Source organism: Crocodylus porosus, unplaced genomic scaffold (genome assembly GCF_001723895.1).
Source record: "Crocodylus porosus isolate Cpor-Errol unplaced genomic scaffold, CroPor_comp1, whole genome shotgun sequence".
NCBI lineage: Eukaryota > Metazoa > Chordata > Crocodylia > Crocodylidae > Crocodylus > Crocodylus porosus.
Window position 1 is genome coordinate 36,676,077 of NW_017728931.1, and position 6,335 is coordinate 36,682,411.

The following is a 6,335-nucleotide window of genomic DNA, read 5'->3' on the forward strand; positions in this document are numbered from 1 at the left end:
TGCATCTCAAGTAGGGCCAGGGAGGTGATCCTCCCCCTCTATGCGACGCTGGTCAGGCCCAGTTCTCCCTCTCCTTTCCTCCTCTGGCTTCAACTGCTGGGGGTTGTGGCAAACCGCAGCTTTTAAGGGCCATGGTTTGAAGTCTCCTGCGGTTGCCCTGTAGCTAGTCAGGCATTCCAGGCTTCTCTGGTAGTGCCTGCTGGCTGCCCCACCCCCTACGTTCCCTACCACTGAGGGAGGGTTGATCCCGGAGTTTCTGGGGTGGCCAGTGCCGCTGCCCACAGGCACAGCCTCCGGGGGTACCCCTTTGCCTGGGCAGGGACAGCCCCCCCCAGCCCCCCCCCGTTTGCGCGCTCTGTTAGCGTGCAGTTCAGGAGCTCCCTGGTGGCTCCCTGGTGGCTCAGTCAAAAGGGATCCGGGGGGCTTCCCCTCTGGATCCACCTCAGCTGTGCCTGCTCCTATGCCCCACTTACTTTAGAGGGGATCAGCAGCTGCTGCCCCCTCCACTGCTTCTGCTGCCTCCTCCACCACTGCTGCTGCTGGTGCCGGTAAGTTTAGGGGGCACACGTGTGTTGAGGTGCACATGTGCCCAGTTCTCCCTCTCCTCTCCTCCTCTGGCTCCAACTGCAATGTAATAGTAGATAGTAACTCCGGCAGCAGTGACCATGAGATGATTGAGTTCAGGATCCAGACGAAAGGAAGGATGGAGAGCAGCAGAGTAAGGACCCTGGACTTCAGAAAAGTAGACTCCCTCAGCTTACTCAGGGAACTCATGGGCAGGATCCCCTGGAAAACCAGACTGAGGAGGAGAGGAGTCTAGGACAGCTGGCTGTACTTCAAAGAAGCCTTACTGAGAGTGCAGGAACAAATCAACCCAATGTGCGGGAAGACTAGCAAGTATGGCAGAAGACATGGGTAAGTGGTGCCTCCTGGCTCTGGGGGTGCACCAGCAGCCAACTGCCACCTGGGGGTGGGGAGTCCCTCAGTGGCTAATAACCGGGGAGGTGACTGACACCAGAAGCGCTGGCAGCAAACTGGAAGTGCCTATGATGTCTATGAAATCTATGAATCTCAGTATTCACAGGCAAGGTCAGCTCTCAGACTGCTGCACTGGGCAGCACAGTTTGGGGAGGAGTTGAGCAGCCTTCAGTTGTGAAATAACAGGTTAGGGACTATTTAGAAAAGCTGGATGTGTACAAGTCCATAGGGCCAGATGGGATGTATCCGAGGGTGCTGAGGGAGTTGGCTGCTGTGATTGCAGAGCCATTGGCTATCATCTTTGAAAACTCATGGCAATCAGGAGAGGTCTCAGATGATTGGAAAAAGGCAAACATAGTCCCCATATTTAAGAAAGGGAAGAAGGCGGATCCAGGGAACTACAAACCTGTCAGCCTCACCTCAGTCCCTGGAAAAATCATGGAGCAGGTCCTCCAGGAATCCATTTCTAAGCACGTGGAGGACAAAAAAACTGATATGGAACAGGCAGCATGGATTCACCAGGGGGAAGTCATACCTGACCAACCTGATTGCCTTCTTTGACAAGGTGACTGGCTCTGCAGATGTAGGGAGACTGCTGGGGGTGGTGTACCTTGATTTTAGCAAGGCTTTTGATACGGTCTTCCACACCATTCTCGCAGGCAAGCTAAGGAAGTAAGTGCTGGATGAATGTACTGTAAGGTGGATAGAAAACTGGCTGGATCATCAGGCTCAGAGAGTAGTAATCAATGGCTCGATGTCTAGTTGGCAGCTGGTATCAAGTGGAGTGCTCCAGGGTCAGTCCTGGGGCCAGTTTTGTTCAATATCTTCATCAGTGACCTGGAAAATGGCATAGAGTATCCCCTCAGCAAGTCTGCAGGTGACACCAAGCTGTAGGGAGTAGTAGATATGCTGGAGGGTAGGGCTAGGATTCAGAGTGACTTGGACAGATTGGAGGATTGGGTCAAAAGAAATCCCATGTGGTTCAACATGGACAAATGCAAAGTCCTGCACTTAGGATGGAACAATCCCATGCACTGGGACAGGCTGGGGGCTGACTGGCTGGGCAGCAGTTCTGCAGAAAAGGACCTGGGGTTACAGTGGACAATAAGCTGAATGTGAGCCAACAGTGTGCCCTTGTTGCCAAGAAGGCTAATGGCATACTGGGCTGCATTTGTAAGTGTGTTGCCAGCAGGTCAAGGGAAGTGATTATTCCCCTCTATTCAGCACTGGTGAGGCCACATCTGGAGTACTGTGTTAAGTTTTGGGCCCCCCACTACAGAAAGGATGTGGACAAATTGGAGAAAGTCTGGCAGAGGGCAACAAAAATGGTGACAGAGCTGAGGAACATGACTTATGTGGAAAGACTGAGGGAACTGGGCTTATTTAGTCAGAGAAGAGAAGACTGAGAGGGGATTTAATAGCAGCCCTCAACTACCTGAAGCAGGGTTCAAAAGAGAATGGAGCTAAACTGTTCTCAATGGTGGCAGAAGACAGAACAAGGAGCAACGGTCTCACGTTGCAGCAAGGGAAGTTTAGGTTAGATATTAGGAAGAACTTTCTCACTAGGAGAACACTGGAACAGGTAACCCAGAGAGGCATTAGAAGCTCCATCTTCAGAGGTTTTCAAGACCTGGCTAGACAAAGCGTTGGCTGGGATGATCTAGTTAGGGGTGGTCCCGCTTTGAGCAGGGGGTTGGACTAGATGACCTCCTGAGGTCCCTGCCAACCCTAATTTTCTATGATTCTCCCCTGACAATGCATCTAGATTGCCTCTGGGGACCAAATGGAGGAAGGCTGCAGATCTCTGCAACCAGAACAAAAAGCTACAGAATAACTTGTAAGATGGTCTCAGTTTGCAAGACAGTCCAAGAGGAAGACAAATGTTACATTTACTTACTCACAAAACATCCCACCCCCACAAGAATCAAACAGTGTTCTTCTTTCCAATAAAGACTAGATCCTTTATTTTAGCAGATAGCATAACACTAACAGCAGTAAACAACTGCAAGCATCAATCTGTTGAATAATTTAATTCCAGCGCACTTCTGTAATAGGATACTGTTCCCTGACTGGAATGCTTCTAGAAACATTTCAGAGTGCTGAAGAGTCAGCAAGCCTATTAGTTCAGGTAACAAAAATGTCATTGTACGATCAGCATGTGGTACTGTTGATTCATTTCCGGTGCTAAAACATCTTAACTGAATTTCTTTTAGTAGAAACAATTTCATCCTGTGCTGCCCTGATATAATGAACAGGCATTCAGAAAGCGAGGATGGTATAGACATTGCTACTCATTAGTAGCTTTCTACCAACGTGAAGGAACAAAGGTGAACATGGCCTTAAACCTTTGGAAGTTGTTCTCCCCATCACCTCCAAAATGCATCAGCATGACACTTCCAGGACTCAGTGTTGGACACAGGGTGGAGAATCCACAAAAAAGCAAGGAAGCCACCATGCCTTTAAAAGCAAGGAATATTGCTTCAAACTCGCTTCCATTTTTGCTGAGCTCATCTCACAGAAAACATCTCTCATTTTCACTTTGGTCAAAAATGCCTTTTTGTCTTGCAATAAAGAAAAAAACAAGACTGATTCTACTAGGAAGTTATCCAAAGCAAAGAGCAACACTGTAAATTAATCCTACATATATAAATAGGAATGAGAAAAAAAACCCTACTTTAATTCCCACAATGTAGATAACCACAAGCAATCTGCATAAACTGCTCCCCCACCCCTATGCCAGTAAGTTTCTTAAATTGATGACAAATCCAATTCTTTAATTATGTATATTCAAATAAGCCTATTTTTAAACCAGCACACATTAGGCCAGCCCACAATTTTAGGGCCCTTGAACAGAAGAGACAGAGCCTCTCTCTTCTCTATGCTTGTATGCCAGCTTCTGCGACATCTGGGTGCTAACTGGGGCTGGTTTTCTTTTGAATTTTTCTTTGGAAAAAATATTCCAGCAGAAAGTGGGATGTTGGCAAAACCTACTCAGGATTTCTTGTCTCCCAACTCAGTTCTCTGAAAATATTGGGAGCTCTTGACAGTGGAATATTTAAAAGGTCCCATTTCAGCCCAAAGCATTTCAATTTTGACTATATTAGGTAAAGTGAACACTTATAGTGAAAAGTTATTTCAAAATGAAAACCCCAGGTGTTCCATTTTAAAAATGCCATAATGGGACACTGCAGTGTGGTCACTGCTTCCCCAGGTTTTCTTCCTAAAGTACAAGCCAGCATAGACAGAGGAAGAAAATATTATTGGGGGGGGGCTGAGTGCATAGATCAGCACAAGACATACAATGCCCATCGGCCTCTGCGCAGTGCAATACATGAGCAGTTAGCCTTTTCCCCCTCAGCTGCATGGAGCTGAGTGCACGTAGGGTGCTGGCCTGGCTGCACACTGAGCAGCTCCACGGTGCAGCTGCTGTCGCCAGCCACCAGGAAATTAGTTTGGGGGGGCTAGGTGCCCCCAAGCCCCAGCCTCTGCCACCAATGCACTCCAGCACAGCTACAGATTTCAGTGGAACTGCACATCCCAAAGAAATACGATTCTGCCCATTTCTCTGACTAGCTCTGAGTTTTCCCTTCTTAATGAAGGGAGGCAGGAAAGAGCCAGATCCAGAGACAGCAAGTGCCCAGCACTCCGCCCTCTTCCAGCAATGTTCAGAAGTGCTTTACTGTATCCACAATTGAGTGCCACGAAGGTCAGCACCTTGCAGGATGAAGCCCCACATGCCCATGTAGGCTCTCCACAGATAAGAGTTTGGGCACTGAAACCTGGCTGTTCTATAAAGAACAAGGAGGCTGTGTTAAGGTCATTGCAAAAACCTTCAGTTTGCATATCCTGATTTAAGCAGTTCAATTCTAACCCTCAAGTCTTATATTTCTGTAAAGGGTATTTTGTGGTGACAAAATAAGTCAGGGCTGTCCAGCTGGTAGGTTGTAGACCACATGCAGTCCTGAAGAAATTACCATATTTACTCAAATATAAGATGAGCCCCTGCCCCTGCCATTCAACATGGTGGTGAAAAACCTTTCGTCTTACAATCAAGCATGAGCCAGGCAAGCAGATGCTGCAGCTCTGAACAGGATCAGGATGTCTCATGTGGCAAGTAGGGCGTGCATGGAAGAGCATGGGGAAAGGATGCATGCTATGGGGGAGAGCATGGGATAATGGGCAGAGCGAGGGTGGTGGGGGAAGGATGCGCAGAGCAAGGGGACACAGAGAAAGGGACATGTGGAGCACAGGGAAACAGCATGGGGGAAGGGACACAGAGTGAGGTGAGTGTGCCCTTTCCTCCCGTTGCCCCCTGCACTGTGTGACTCCCCTCTTCCCTGTCCTCCCCTCTCTGCATGCCCCTTTCCCTTCACCTATGCTCTCCCCAAACTGTACGCTCCTTCCTTGTGTTCCCCTCTGCGCTGCATGCTCTTTCCACCGCACAGTGTGGTGGGGAGCATGGGGAAGTGGTGGCAGGGAGATCATGGGTGAAGGGATGCACAGAGCAAGGAGAGTCCGAAGAAGTGTGGGGAAAAGGTTGTGGGGAAAAGGATGCCTAGGGCATGGAGAAAGTGGCGATAGAGCAAGAGCAGCTCCAAAGGTAAGAGGGGAGGGCGGCAGGGACAAGAGGGAGGATGGCACTGGGGGAGATGGGCAGCAGAGGGACAAGCACAGGGGGGCAAGTGGCAAGGTAGGATACAAGAGGTGTGGGGCAGGCTGCCTGCCCCCCAACTGCTGCTTTCCCTGCTACTACTTTCTCTGTGGCAACAGTGGGAGGGTTACGGTCAAGACAACCCTCCAATAACTAGATTCTAGACATGGAAACTTAAAGCAATTTTATAATTTTCCATGTCTACTATTTAATAATTGGGGTAGTCTTAAATTCAGGGTCACCTTAGATTTGAGTCAATATGGTAAATTTGCAGCCCCCGAGCTTTCCTCTAGCTGCTACTCCTCCCATCGCTCTGGCTATAGCAGTAACTGTCATCTCCAGGCTGCCCCTCTGTCCTCTGGCTTCCACTTCTTTCCCCTACCCCAGGGGACAATGTGGTAGAACCCATGGTGCTGGGGGAACCCACAGCCAGGGAGCTGAAAGTGACGCCAGGACACCTGCACACATGGTACAGCAGAGGAGTGGGACACATGACCTGATGGGCCTCTTCCTTGCACTGGTGCACCCCTTGCAACACATGACCTCCAACCACTTAGGAGCCAACAGCACTGAATTAATAGTTTCATAGTTTCTAGGGTTGGAAGGGACCTGAGTAGATCACCTAGTCCAACCCCCTGCCATGGCAGGAAAGAGTACTGGGGTCAAACGACCCCAGCAAGGTGTTCCTCTAGCCTCCTCTTAAAGA

The 6,335-nt window shown here is 49.3% G+C and overlaps 1 long non-coding RNA gene across 1 annotated transcript in view; it reads left to right on the top strand.

Moving 5' to 3' along the window:
- Positions 1-6,335, top strand: part of LOC109316482 — a 16,023-nt gene that overhangs the window by 8,595 nt on the left and 1,093 nt on the right. Inside the window, exon 2 of the long non-coding RNA XR_002102852.1 lies at positions 5,094-5,099. This is a non-coding gene — a long non-coding RNA (uncharacterized LOC109316482). The remainder of the gene's footprint in view (positions 1-5,093; positions 5,100-6,335) is intronic.